Source organism: Peromyscus leucopus, chromosome 22 (assembly GCF_004664715.2).
Source record: "Peromyscus leucopus breed LL Stock chromosome 22, UCI_PerLeu_2.1, whole genome shotgun sequence".
NCBI classification, from domain to species: domain Eukaryota; kingdom Metazoa; phylum Chordata; class Mammalia; order Rodentia; family Cricetidae; genus Peromyscus; species Peromyscus leucopus.
Window position 1 is genome coordinate 54,486,492 of NC_051081.1, and position 14,943 is coordinate 54,501,434.

A 14,943-nucleotide genomic window follows, 5' to 3' on the forward strand; every position below is an offset into this window, starting at 1 on the left:
TTCTGGCTGACTCAATTTGTCTGCAAGAGTGCTTTTCATAATAAAATGTCACCTATAACTGTGTAACAAATGCATCAATTATAGTTCTTAAATAAATTAATAAATACATTTAAGAATGTTTCAATTACTAGTGTTGCAAACAGTGAGAGACAGAGTCCGCATATATAAAATATGAAGGATTTAGAGAGAAAAATATTTGAGAACTACAAAGACATGGCGGGATGGGGAGCTATAAATGTGTGTATATGAGGTTGAAAGTTTGAGAATTCTAGGTGACTCTGATGATGAATGTCACTTCCAGGGGTATTAATATAGGTTTAAAAATAACATTTTTATGAAGATAATAAAAGTTCTCATGAATTATCGCTAATGTAAAAAGCATTTTCCCAGCATCTACATCATTCTGTATTTTACTAGAAAACATATCTGATGTTGGTGGATGGCTTGCTAAATGCAAACCCCTGTCCCAAGTGATTCATTTGCATCAATTTACACAGAATTCTCAAGTCAACCCCGTGAGGCACATCCTAATATCCCTATTTTTCGATGAAAATTTAAAGTAAAAAGGTTTTAGATATGTTGATAGGTAAAATGCAACTGCTGATAAAAGGTAGACTGAGACAGTAGATTGCATAACATGAACTTTACCACAGAGCCAGCAGCCTGCAAAATACAGTAACACACAGTATGTTGTTTGGTCTGTTTGCTTGTTCTCTCTCTCTCTCTCTTTCTCTCTCTCCCTCTTTCTCTCCTCCCCCCCTGTTCTTGCTTGCATATATGTGCTCATTTATGCATGTGTGTGAATGCATGCTAAGATCTGAGGTTCACATTGTGTGTCTCCAACTTCTCTTTTGAGACAGAGACTCTCACTGAATCTGCCTTTCTTCCTCTACCTACACAGTACTGAGATTGTACATCTGGCCTTTGTGGGATGTTTGGGTCCTACTCAGTCTCTCTTGCTTGCATAAGCAAGCACTTTACTGACTAATCTCTCCAACCCCTTTAATTCCTTTTTTTTTTTAACACTGCATATTTTGTAAGCAGGTTGGAATTTGGGGTTACAGGCAAAGTCGCCATCATCTGATGCTACAGGCTAGCGTCTCTTCACGTTGACCATGAATTTTCTCCTGTGCTTGAAGCTACTGCTGACCACATCCACTCCACAGTGAGCACACACACACACACACACACACACACACACACACACACACACACACGTGCTGGGAAGGGGAGGGCTCTTCCTTTTCCCCATTAAACCATTAAGTGCATACATTTGTTGCATATGGCCCATTAGATATTTCACATAAATAAGCACAATTCTCTTTCTAGGAAACACCAGAATTTTCCTTTCAGTCTCATTACGCTCACTCTGACTAATGAGAATTTAACAGCACAGCCTCGTGGCGCCTGAAGAAGGCCTGTGATGAGCCGGGCCGCTCCTTCAGCTCTGGCTTCTACCTCTTAGAGTTACTTTCCTGTTTGAACTGTGGGCAATTACCCATGGTCTGTCTGCCCTTTGGTCCAGGCATCTCCCATATGGCTTTGATTTGGAAGCACTCAATTTATCAAAATAGTTTGTTATGTTAAAAAACTATTTGATGTCAAAAAGCCATATGTCCCTTTTTATGTATGTGCCGTCCCTGGACTAGGAAATCAATTTGCCCATTTTAAACAAGTCTGAGGCCCACAGAGACTTGAGTCAGCACTGCATTAACCAACAAGAAACCTTCATTGGAAGTGCACACACTCTGCTTGGTAGCCTCAGAGGCACTACAAACAGAGGGACCCATATCCTTGAGGCTCTCCTTCACCATCGGTCCCAGACTCCTTGAGATCTCAGTCTGACAGTGAACAGACTGTGTTTTGTCTTCCTGCTTTGACTCAGCAGGGATCTGGATGTGTGTTAAGTACCCAGATCAATTCTTGGAGTCTCTAGACCTCACCAGGAGAAAACCTAGTTTCTCTAAGTATACCGTTCCCCTCAGGTATATGTAAAGGTAAATTCTAACTTTCCTATTCTTCAACTTCCTGCTTTGAATGGCTACTTTGTTCTGTGTTCTGAGTCTCCTCCTCTCACATTTTATGCTAAATATACCCTACCACCTTCCCAGCATAGAGTTCAGTTGGGCTGAGTCCTTTCTAAACTTCAGTGACCGGTTTTCCCTCCCTCCAGAGTGCTACTGTTTACTGTGCTGAAAGGACCAGATCAAAGATGGTGAAAGGTGATTGCTGTCCCTCTTTACAAGACTGTGATCACAGCAAAGGACCTTTCTGCACACTGGTAGGTGTCTTCAGACCGTCTGGATGGACTTGAATTCATTGCAGCAGGTCCAAAGTGTCAGAGTGTACTAGAAGTACAAATGGGTCTTCTGTTAATGGGGGAAAGGAGGTCTGGGGATAAAGTCAGGTTTATTCAATACAGTACACTCACAAGATGGAAACGAATCAGCGATGCCACTGCTGATCCAGCTGTCACCTTCAGTCCCAAGGGAGATGGGGAAGTTCCAGAGAAGGTCACCAAGCCATGGCTTCAGCAAGCCCTCCACAGTCCAAGAGAAAGCCCTCAATACTTCCCCCTGGGTCTTACTGTGCATGTATCCCCAGAGAAGACCGTGCCCATTGGGCTAAGCCACCCTATACAATTGGCTATCAGACCAAATTCCCACAACATTCTGTGGGCAGCTTAAAGCCAAAACTGCTGCTAATGTCCAGAAAGAAAGGACCCTGCACCTCTTGAAGGGAGAACAAGAGTATGGATGGACAGAACAAACCATAGCCCGTAGGCTAGGCCACGCCCCTCTTCAGCCTCCAGTTCTTTTGGAAGCCAGGGCTGCTCACTACTGCAGCCTTGCATCTGGATTTCCCTAAAGATGAAGTTTCTGCTAGTGTGGGGCATGAGATGGAAACACAACAGATCCTCACACAAAACCCAACCCTGCTGCTTCCTGGGGATCTTTGTTCGCCCTTCTAGACTGGAGAACAATAAAAAAAAAAAAAAAAAAAAAAAAAAAACCAAGAAGTCCCTACTGTGTGCTGGGCTTTATGATTAGTAGACTATCTACATTACAAAGTAATCTTTTCAAAATGTGCTTTTGATTGCTCTTCTAAAATGCTCTGCACCTGCTGTGCATACTACGTGTGTGTGTCTCCATCAAACCCGTATTAATACATCAAGGCCCCCGAAGGCCCACCAGGTGTGTTCAACCTGTAAAGTGTGGGCCTCACACACAGCGTCTCAAAGACATTAGAAATCAATCAAGCTCACCCCACGACTCACAAGTGTAAAACATTATGAGGTGTGTGTGTGTGTGTGTGTGTGTGTGTATAACTCAATTGCATGGTTCTCAAACAGGAGCTTTGGTAGACGGCAATGTCATGCTGCAGTGTCAAAAGGTTGACACAGAATCCTAGCTTACAGGAGGAAGAGGCAGCTCCTAAAGCCCCGCCCCTAGCTGAGAAACCATTGACTACTGATGGCTCCTAGGAGAGGGAGAGTCAGTTTTGTTCAGGGATGTGGCCCGGAAAGGTTACCCATGCTGCAGTAGACGCGCACACACAGGAAGCACTCACTGGACTAGGTAGGAGGGGAATGTGAGGAGAGAGAGATCACAGGAAGAAGGGAGGAGAAAACAGGTAAGGGAGAAAGTGGAAGACAGCAACGCCTTTCGATTTGCTGAAAACACATGCATGTGTGCAACTCATAAACAAAGGTCAGTCACACCTACACCCTAATGTGACAGTATTACCCAGTAAGGTGTTTCCAGGGGTGATAATATCGCAGAGGCGGAGTCCCAGGGTGGGGTAAATGACTTTATAAAAGACCAGAGGTGACTGCATTTTCTGTCTTTGTCCAGATGAGGACAAGAGCCTGCTAGCCACCCTGAGACCCTAACCTTGGACTGGAGCCTGCAACTGTGGGACCTTATCCTGGTGGTTAAGCCACAAGGTCTATAGAATTTTGTGGTAGCAAGATGAATGGGCCGAGCTGACTCCCTTAAGACCGGAAAAACACATTTGAACTATTGTTAACCTTGGTAATCACAGAAAAGTAGCATTGATCTTAAAAGAATATTTTCCTCTTTTTTTTTCCCCTCTTCTCTTTTACTATGATTGTAACATTTTCCCTCCCGCTGCACTCAGAGCTAAAACAAATTCTCGGGTTTGAGTCCTGCATGCCTCCAATCTACATTGTCCCTGTTCCATTAGAAGGGACTTCTATTCCCCATATCCACTGGCAGGAGGCCAGCTGGTTTTGCCAATTTACCAGGACCGAAAATGGTGCTCTCACTTGTATACGTATGACCTACATTGTGGCCTTAGGCACATAGCCTCACACTTCAGAGGTCTGTTCTCTTCCTCTGTGCAGTTGGTGTGCACAGGGAATTGTGTTTCAAGTGTGTGCTTGTGTGTATGCACATATGTGAGTATGTCTCTCTCTCTCTCTCCCTCTCTCTCTCTCTCTCTCTCTCTCTCTCTGTGTGTGTGTGTGTGTGTGTGTGTGTGTGTGTGTGTGTGTGTGTACATGCCTGTGGATTTGTGGAGGTCTAGAAGACAAAACCAATGTTGGATATCTTTCCCCAGTTTCTCTCCTCATTTATTTGATTGATTTATTGATTTGTACATTTGGCTAGACTGACAATGAGCTTCAGGGATATGCCTTTCCCCACTACCCCCAGCCCTGTGTAGGTTCTAGGGCCTCAAGCTTAGGTGCTCATGCTTGTACAGCAAGAACTTTTCTGACCAAGTCATCCCCCCAGCCCTCTGCGTCTTTTTATTCTCCAGTGCATGTTCCCATGGGTGAGTTTGAAGAAATCTCTTTGTAATTCTGGCCTTTTGTTGACTTCATATAACTACTTTCTAGCCCAATGATTTGCTTTTATCTTAGCTTTTATTGAACAAAAACCATTACTTTTAAAGTATGGTCCTAGTCACAAATTCTCCTCAAAGATTATATTGAGAGGCCAGTTTAAAGAAACTTATTTCAACCCTAAAATCATAAAAATCATCTGCTATATGTTTCTATTCATCTTATGATTTTTGTCCTTTGATTTAGGCATTTAATCTATTTGGAGTTAATTTTAATTAAAAAAAAAAAAAGATGGGATCCAAGTTCTTTCCCCAGCTGGCATGCCAATTTCTTTTAATATCAATTTACATATAATGGATTGTTTTGCCAGAAACATGTGCTGTCGCTGCGGTGGTTTGAAAGAAAATGGCCCCCAAATGAAATGGGCCATTAGGAGGTGTGGCCCTGTTGGAGGAAGTCTGTCAGGCTGTGAGGTCTCTTTTGCTCAAGCTTCCCTCAGTGTGACATCAGTGGACTTCCTGCTGCCTGCGAGATGTGGCACTATCAGCTGTTCCTCCAGTACCACATCTGCCTGCACGCTGCCATGCTCGCCTTTGATGATGACTGCCTTGGGATGTGCTCTATGCTGTGAATGTGTTGTTCTGATTGGTTAATAAGTAAAGTGCTGATTGGCCAGTAGCCAGGCAGGAAGTATAGGTGGGATAAAGAGAGAGGAGAATTCTGGGAACAGGAAGACTGAGTCAGGAGATGAGGAGCAGGATGTAAAGTAAACACAAAAATGAAGCAGAGAGAGGAAAGAACTGGAAATTTCCAAAGACCACCCCCCCAGTGACATACTTCCTTCATCAAGGCTGTACCACCTCAAAACATCCCTAACCAATGATACCTACCAGGAACCAAGTGTTCAAATGCCTGAGACTATGGGGGACATTCCTCATCCAAACCACCACACCTGCTGAATTATTCTGTTATTTTGCTTGCCTGATTACCTGGATACACTGTCTGAAACATGGTCGGTTAACAGCACAGTTTTGTTCTCTTTTGAAACTGGAAATTCCATCTCCGTTAAACATGGTATCAGTTGAAATTTGAGGGGAGAAGTCCTTCAAAGTTCCCGTGGAAGTCTGGGGGAGTGAGCTTGTGTTCAGTCAGAGATACCATTCAACTTCCTAGACTAGATGTACAGTCTGAGTGTAAAGGGGCAGTGATCCAGGACATATGTACTGAGGCTAAGTCCCAAATAGACCCTACAGAGTTCTTGCCCCCCTCGCTCACCACCACAGGGATCTTGGTTGCAGAGATCAAGTGATGGGCTTCTATAGTAATAGTGTAGCAGGCCACTGTTGAAGATCTTGGCAAAGCTACGCATGAGCCACAACCTAGGCTCCTTGTTTCAACAGTAGGAGAGCAGACCAAGTGGTACCTTTAGGTCAGGCAGATGATTCTGAGACCTACAAAGAACTGTGATAAAAGCCCAATGTTGAACTGCATGAATAATGAAATTCCCCATAAACCGGAGAGATACAGGAAGTGAAAGAGTTTGGGAACTGGGGTTGAGAAGGTAAAGAACACTGATGAACTCAAGAGGACTCTTGTATGACATGGGAAAGAAATAGTTAAGTTCCAGTTGCCTGCACATGATAGCCAGGTAGAGACAGGGACAGCCACCTGGATGTCCATATGGAAGATGGGGCAAGAGTGACTAGGAATCAGATCTCATACTCCTGTCTCATGACATTTCCTAAAATGCTTAGAAATTAGATGCCACCCTAAAAAAGATTAAGTTTTCAATATTCCACTGAATACAAACACAAAGACAAAACAAAGCTGTAGAAAGATAAATATAGATTTAACTAAAATTAAAACAAATGATCAGGAAATAAATTTGTACCTACTTTTAATAGTCAAATCAGACATCTACAAGTTCATGGACCATCGTCACCATCTTACATTGGTAGAGCCTATCTAGTGAGATTGGCTAGTGCACAGGACTACCAAGTCATGAAAAGGACGGCCAGGCTGTGAACCCAGGCTGACCCAGGAATTAGCTTCATTTTAGCCAGAATCCCCAGCCTATCTACTCAGTCAGGTATTTAGGCCAACTCTTCCCTGTAGGTTTCCTCATAAGCCTTCTCAGGTGTGACACTGTCCTTATTCCCATGGTCATGCTTGTTTACAGGCACTCTGTCTTTTTGAGGACAATTGCAACAATGGAACACTTGCTTCTTCTAGATTATTTGTTCAAATTCCCTGCTCTGGCCTGGTTTTATCTTGTAGAAAGAGACAGCATGGTGATAGAAACATGACTTAAATGAACCAATAACTCTGTTAATTAAATTTTGGATTGCTTCATGACCTTAGTCTCAGGTTTTTCTTTTGAAAATATTTGCATTGATTCTTTGAAACTTTCATATTCATATGCAATGTACTTTAGTCATATTATTTTACCACTGCCACATTCCTCCAAATTCCTGTAGTGATCCCTACTTCATCTCCCTCCCAACTTCTTGTGTGCCTTTATTTGTTGTTATTTATAACCTCCTGAGTCCAATTAGTGCTGTCCATATGTACATGAGTGTGGAGCTATCCAGTAGGGTGTGGGCAATCTCAGCTACCTGTAGCCAATCCTTAACAGAAAGCGGCTCTGCTTCCCTCCACAACCATCAACTGCCAATACCTCCTCCACAAAAGGTGTGGCCCCACGGCCTCTTCATCCATGTTGGAATTATGACTGACAGGTGCTGTGGAATAATCTTTCTGTACATTGTGAATATATATTACTCTCTTTGGTTAATAAAGAAGCTGATTGGCCTATAGCAAGGCAGGATAAAGTTAAGCTGGACAATCAGACAGGATACTGGGCTGAAGAAAGGCAGAGTCAGAGAGTCACTAGCAGATGCACAGAGAATAAGATGGCCATGCCATACTGAGAAAAGGTACCAAGCTACATGGCAAGGCATAGATAAGAAATATGGGTTAATTTAAGTATAACAGTTAGCTAGTAACAAGCCTGAGCTATCAGCCAAGTATTTGTAATTAATGTTGAGACTCCATGTAGGTCATTTGGGAAGCGGCCACAGCACAGGGCCTATAGACAGGTAATCACAGTTGTGAGTTGATGTGTGCCACAGTCCTATCATGTCTGGAAGCTAGCATTTTGTGGATACTTTTCCTATTACTAACACTCTCCAAGTTCCAACAGGTGTAGAAAGCAAGCCACTTAACTGAATGAGTAGGAAAGGCATTGTTCTCTCACTGGTTAGGCTCACTACCCGTCTTTTTTGTTTCCATGAGCATATCTCTAACTGCATCCACAGATTTCTGGCTACATCCATTTCAATGACCTCTTCAAATAAGAACCTTCCCTCAAAGAGTCAGAGATTTGTATCAACAAAACAGAAATACAAGAAAAGACCCCAGTTTGAAGCTGGTAGCATTCTATTCTAAGACACTGAGCCCTGTTAATTGGCTTAAGCTAAGCATAGGGAGCTCTGTACAGACCATTACCATTGTCTAGGGGTGTATCAGATGCACCTGGGTTTTGAGTCAAGTTCATATTGCAAAGCCCGAGCCTCAGAGCTCTGACTCTGGTTTGGGATTTGCTAAGTTACAAGTGTGAGAACTTCTAGAGTTGAGGCCACCATGCTCCTTGGTCCAGAAATCTTTGTCCCCAACAGAGATAATTTTTCAGAAGGCAAGATTGACCTGTATTTCAGAGACTAAAGAGACATGAAAAGATCTGAGTATGATTATGTATTAATAACTCCAACATTCTAAAGGGACTTGAAAACTGGAAGGCCTTTGTATTGGTTGCTTGACAGAAAATGACCTCAGCTGGCCCTGGACTGCAGAGCCTGTTCATAGGTTTCTTCTTTTCAATGTTTTTGCTATAAAAGTGGGAGTTAAAGGTTAAAATGTTTAAGTCCAATAAAATATTGACTGCATAATGATACACCAGAAACTTGAGGCAAAAGACATCTGTAACACAAGGTAAAATGTCTACTCCCAAGATTAGAGGCCAGAGAGTATAGACAGACATCCAGGGATACTCAGCTCTCTAAAGATGAATGATCCATTCTGCATGTGAAAAACCTGGCAGGCTTTTAAAGATCAGTTAAAGAAGACCAGAGAGGGACATGTCTCTATGAGAAAAATCTCAATTTTAAATGGAAGCATTAGCTATGGGAGATCAGTGTGAATGCTTATTGAAATGCTATTTTCAGAGCAGAAAAAGAAGGGACAATCCTTCCAAACCAGTTCTCTAGCGTGGTGAGAGAGAGAGAGACAGCAAGAGACTTCAGCTGACTTCATTGTCCCTCACAGTTCTGAGGACTGGCTTTCTTTAGTGGTCACCTGTATGGCACATATGTTTATTATCTGAAAGCTAATCAATGTAGAATGGCACGGACCCACAACGGTCACCTGTAAAATGTGCAGATAGCTCCCAACGCAGATCCATTTCTAAAAGAGCCTCTTAATAATTTAGATGAGAATTCATCGTGTATAAGCACGTAACGCTGTCCTTTCTTCCATGAAGGGTGAAAATTAAAAGAAACTCTAAGGGTGACACTGGAAAAGATGCTGGTATAAGTTTTACAATTTGATAAACCTAAGTGAAAAGGCAATGTGTTAACGTTTGCTAGTGGAGCTGTTTTGAACACCCACACATGGTCATATCTATAGATGTAGCATATATATGCAGTATGTATACATTTATCTGTCCTGGTTAGATTTATTGTCAAGTTGACACAATCTAAAGCCAGTTGCGAAGAGGGAAGCTCAATAGAGGAGTTGCCTCTATCAGATTGGCTTGTGGCTGTGTGAGGGGTTGTCTTTATTGATGGTTGATGTAGGAGGGCCCAGCTCACCTTGGGCAGCACCATTCCTAGAAAGGAAGGAGGCCTTGGGCTGAATAAGAAAGCTAGTTACGTGTGAACCAGTGAGCAAGCCAGCAAGCAGCATTCTTCCATGGTTTCTGTCCGAGCTCCTGCCCTGACGTCTGTCAATGATAGACTGTGGCCAGTAAGATGCAATAAACCCTTTCTTTCCCCCTAGCTGACTTTTGCCATGCTGTTTATCACAGAAACAGAAGCAGACTAGGGCATTGTCTGTTTAGTTAAACATTCCATTGAACTATAATTCTAGCAGGGGAAATTGATCAATAGAGTGCTGAGTAGTATTTAAATCCATCTTTGTGTGTTTGAAATCACTAAAGAACAAGGCTCAATTTTAAGACACGTTTTCAAGAATTGACCAAGAGCACAAACCAATTTTTAAAAGTTCACATCTCATATGCATAAATAAGTAAATCTTGAAAGTGTTTACTCCCAAAAGCCATTTATTCACAGAGGATGTTAGAAGACCCGTGAAGAGCCTTCTGGCTGTCATGTTCTGGGGCTGTCTGGTGGGCCGACGAATGACAGCTGTACTCGTTTTCTACCTTTCTCTGCTGAGTAAAGGGCATCACACCCTTGGGGGCTCAGCTAACATACAAGGCATTAAGAATTCACCCACTCCAACCCTAGAGCATCCCAAGGCAACCACACACCACTCCAAAAAATATAGATACTGTAGAAGAGCTGACTGGGCTCCTGTCTGAACAATGACCCAGAAACCATCTGTTTTCTGTTCAAAAATCTTTGAGGATTTCCTTCTCCAGCCTTCTCTTTCCCCTCCTTCCTTCCTCCCTCAACCATTTCTTAGCCTGGCGGCAGAGCGACAGCAGAAATTGTGTTCAACACTGACTGAGCTGCAGAGCAAGCATGATGCACACTTCCTCCCTGGCTGGAAGCTGGTCAGGTGAAGGTGACCCCAGGGCACAGTCTAGGTAGGTGAAAGCACCTTGGTCGCTGTGACTTGCCAGCATCTTCAGGTTGGTGCTGGGTGGTACAGGAGCCCCTGCTTCATAAGGAATGCATGCTGGGATAGAGAGGAGCCATCACGTGAGGTTCTCTGCTCGTTTCCATTTGCCTGCGGATGCCTCAACCATTAGGGACGGTGACAGTGACAGAGGTCACTGAGGTCGGGCTGCGCACGTGCACGCCATAGGGGGACTCGGGGATTTTCATGTTTCCATTTGCTTGTGAGCCTTTCAAATTTTTTCTAAAAATGAGATTAAGGAGCCCAGGACATTCAGAACCACTGATGTCTCTGATTTTAAGAAGGAATGGCAATATTTTTTCTACAATTAAAAAAAAGAAATATGTGGTACCAAAAAAAATGTACATTTGTTCTAGCATCAAATAAGCAGAAGAAGTTTGAGATATTTATTATTATTATTTTGAGTGAAAAATGTATTATCAGGTAAGAACTTTTATTGCTGAGTTTATTGACAGGTAAGAAAATGATAAGCCATTCATACCGTGGATGGTAACAAGGCCAGGTGGGAAAAAGCAAGCATTTAAACACATTATAACCCAGACACTCAGATCTGGGATAGACTTGTTCTGGCTGATCCCAGAAAGAACACTAGAAAAGTGAAATAATCCAGCATTCATACAATTGCTGAAGGTGCTAGACATTTCAATAAAACAATCTCACTGACTATTCATCGTAATCTCATAATGCATTTTTATCTCCAGTTACTGGAGCAGACATGGAGTCTCAGAAAAAATGAGGTATCTATTCAAAGCTACATCTCTAGCACATTCTGTAGACAGAACTGGATCAGGACGAGACTTGGGAACATTCCCCAAAGGTTCTCATGATTAGAGCAATGCACCTCTGTGGTGGTATAGTGTGGGGTTTCTCACACCTGAGGTATTACAGTTGGGCATTAATTCCCTTTTCATTCCTCCCATCATTGAGGTGCAGCTCCTCAGACCCCTTTGCATTCTATCAAGCAAGGTTTTGCCTTCACCTTCCTTACCCCTCTCACATTACACTGTGTGGAGACTCCTGTAAGACCATGACCCATGTCTCTGTTCCTGATGTAGGTTATAGTGTGATGCTTTGCATATGGAGGGATCTATGTTAAGGTTTCCAGAGAAACAGAACCAGTAGGAGATAAACATAAAGTTTGCCTGAAACTTTGCCAGCTGTCATTAATGGAGGTTGTAGAACCTTTGTTTCTAGGGTGAGACGGTAAGCAGGAGAGACTGGCATGCCATCCACGGGTAAAGGTCAGCAGTTTCACAATGAATGTATTAGTTATTCCTGATTCTGTAATAAAACATCCTGATATAAGCAACTCAAGGGAGAAACATACAGTTGGCTCATGGTTTGAATGTTTGGGAAGTTACTGCAGCAGGAGCTAGAGGCAGTAGGCCCCTCGCACCCACAGGCAGGAGGCACGTTCATGTCCAACCAGCTCCTTCTTATACAGTCTGAGACCCAAGCCCAAGGAGCCACAGTGAGGCTGCCCTCCTTCATGGACAACATTCCTACCTTAATTAAGCAAGACACTCCCTCACAGGCATGTCCAGGGGCTAACCTCATCTACACAATCCCTCAGAGGTGTGACTGGAAGCTTGACTCCTATGTGAATTCCAATTCTGTCAAGTTGGCCATCAATACTAACCATCCTACTACTGAGGGTATATCCAGTCTGATGACAGAAAAATGCTAATACCCCATTTGAAGGCAGCTACACTTCATGTAGGTGAAGAAGACTTCATTCCCTTTATGGAGGCCAGCATCTTTGTTTTCCCTAGATGCTCAACTGATTGGATAAGACCCATCAACCCTAGAGAGGGTATCCACTTTGCTCAGCTACTAATGTAAATTATACTCATACCCAAACAAGGACTTCTCAGAAGTAGATTGGACTGACCATATGAGAGACACAGTGCTATGTAGAAAGAAGACAGCTTGTAAGGAAGCCCAGAGGTGACAAGATTGGTCAAGTCCCCCCTCAAGGTCAGAGAGGTGGTAAACAGTTACTGCAAAGAGAGGACTATTTAGCAGAGCTGCCTGATGTTGGGAAGGGACCTCCAGTGAGGCATGCAGCTTTCATGAGTTCTCATGATCCCAGCTGTTCCACTGATTCTCCAGGCTAGACTAAAAAGGAGTGTGTGTGTGTGTGTGTGTGTGTGTGTGTGTGTGAGAGAGAGAGAGAGAGAGAGAGAGAGAGAGAGAAAGAGAGAGAGAGAGGAAGAAAGGGAGGGAGAGAGAGATTGTGAGCTAGCAAACTTGAAACTTATCAGACAGACCATCACATTTAAAGTCCCTGCCAGATTTGATGCTACTGCTTGAATCCAAGGGCTGTCTGGATTCCAAGGATTTCAAGGAAGCTTTGACTCCAAGAGCTTCACCTTTCTCAGAGGCACAACTGGTCTTTTCTCTTAAGACCTTCAACTGATTGGATGAAGCCTACCTACACCCTGAAGATTGATTTCCTCACAGTCTGCTGATTTCAATGTTCATTGTATCTGAAGATATCATCACTGATATCTGATCAAATGACTTTGACTATATTCCAACCAAGCCCACACTATTCATACTCAATGCAAAATAGTGATCTCAATTAAAAAAAAAAAAAAAAGCACTGAGAGTCAAGGATTCCACAAAACAACAAAAGCCAAATAGAAAACCCAGAGCTAACTGATAAAGACCTCGAACATTTTTATTTTGCCAAATTAAGATAACATTAAAAATGTACACTGTTCCTTTGAATAATGTAATTTTAATCTTAAAAAGTGACAGGATGTAATATCAGAATGAAAGATATTTGGTTTTAAAAGCCTTTTGTTGTGTCTATTCTAATCCAGCGTCAGCTGAGAGGTCACATTTCCATCTCCTCCTGCCTGTCTTGGTACTGGATTAAGGATTAGTAGGTGTCGCTCTGTCCATACTGCATCCCTTCCTAATAGGGGTGTTCTCTCCTCTCTACTCTTTCTACATGCAGAGTTCCTTGTGGCTTCAACCAGATCACATCATGCTGCAGTAAACCACGCTGTTCAAATGACTTTGAGTCAACTGAAGAACTTACCTCAGGAGAAGGGAAATGCTCTGACTTCCAACTGTCACTTGTTTCCAGTTCTTGCCTCCAGCCCCCTTCCCCCCCCCCAATCCCAAGCAGACATTTTTCTCTACATTGCTAAGGAAGGGATGGGGTGGTCACTTCTAGGTGTTCTGAAGATATGAAGAACCACCATCAGACACAGGCAGGAAAACAATGCGCTATGTGTGTCATTGGCCCCGATGAGGCATCACACTTTGTTACGGGATGAGCATGAAACTCATACAGTCCTGTGTCTGAACCCTTGGTCCCCAGCTGGTGATGTTGAGTGGTGAGGTTGTTGAGGGAGGCACCTTCGTGAAAGGAGGTGGATCGCTGACAGTGGGTCTCCAACCTTCAAAGCTCCGCCTCACCTCCTGCTCCTGCTCGCTTGTACTTCTTCCTGAGTGTGGATACCATGTGATCAGCTGGCTTCCTGCTCCTGCCTCTGTTCCCTCCTGCCTGCCTGCTGTCATGCTGGATGGTGTCCCTCTGGGACTGTGAACACTTTCTCCTTCAAGCCGCTTCCAGTTCAGCAACAAGATCATCACCAAGACATGCTCAATCCTCTAACTGCCCTGACAACTCCTTCTCGAACCCAGAAGGCTGGTTTCCTGTCCTTTTGGAAGCATGGACCTTGAGAAAATAAGTGGATGCTAAAAGCAGCCCAAGGTTCTCTTTGGAAGGGGGAGGGAAGAAGCTGAGATGCCAGGAGCCCACAGCGGGCAGGACTGACGAGGCTTTTTACCAGCATGCACTTCACAGATGCTTTGGAAACATTCTTTTTCCAACATGCTCAAGCCTCCACAACACACACTAAAGAGGAAGACAGGCTTGACGCTCTGCTAGCTTCTATAGCCGGTTCTAAGAGCAGGCGTTTTGCATTGGCATGGGGGCTTTTTTCCTTCTCCTGTGCATAGCTTGGGAACTCTAGTTAGTGGCAAGGTGTATCTCACCAAGAGGCTCCAGGTATATGTGGGTGAGAGAATGAGATGTGAGAGGAAGCTGATGGGCTGTGTGGTGCCATATCCATGGGTAGCCTGTGGGAAAAGCTTCTTGTCAATATCCCAGTGGATCTCACCTCTCCATCGCTGCTCTGGCTACTTTTGGTAGCAATGGCAAGGACTCCCTAGAAAATTTCCCTACTTACCATTCGAGTTGAGAGTGGTAAAAGCTGTCTTAGACTTGTGTAACATGA